Genomic DNA, 727 nt, shown 5'->3' on the forward strand with positions numbered 1-727 from the left:
TTCTCCCCAGTTCCTCCCAGTGCCTCCCAGTTCATCCCAGTTCGTCCCAGTTCATCCCAGTATCCCCAGTTCATCCCAGTTCGTCCCAGTTCATCCCGGTTCCTCCCAGTTCATCCCAGTTCGTCCCAGTCATTCCCAGTTCATCCCAGTTTGTCCCAGTGTCACCAGTTCCTCCCAGTTCGTCCCAGTTTGTCCCAGTTCATCCCAGTTTGTCCCAGTCCATCCCAGTTGGACCAAAAGCCCCTCCCAGTTCATCCCAGTCCATCCCAGTTCGTCCCAGTTCATCCCAGTTCACCCAAAGGCCCCTCCCAGTTCATCCCAGTTTGTCCCAGTTCATCCCAGTTCATCCCAGTTTGCCCAAAGGCCCCTCTCAGTCCATCCCAGTTCATCCCAGTTTGTCCCAGTTTGTCCCAGTCCCTCCAGTTCGCCCAAAGGCCCCTCCCAGTCCATCCCAGTTCATCCCAGTTTGCCCAAAGGCCCCTTCCAGTTCATCCCAGTTTGTTCCAGTCCATCCCAGTTCACCCAAAAGCCCCTCCCAGTTCATCCCAGTTCATCCCAGTTTGTTCCAGTGCCCCCCAGCTCCCTCCCAGTCCCTCACAGTTCCCTCCCAGTTCATCCCAGTTTGCCCAAAGGCCCCTCCCAGTCCCTCCCAGTCCCCTCCCAGTTTGTCCCAGTTTGTCCCAGTTCCCCCCAGTCCACTCCAGTGACTCCCAGTTCCATCCCAGTC

Source organism: Calidris pugnax, unplaced genomic scaffold (genome assembly GCF_001431845.1).
Source record: "Calidris pugnax isolate Ruff unplaced genomic scaffold, ASM143184v1 scaffold764, whole genome shotgun sequence".
Lineage (NCBI taxonomy): Eukaryota > Metazoa > Chordata > Aves > Charadriiformes > Scolopacidae > Calidris > Calidris pugnax.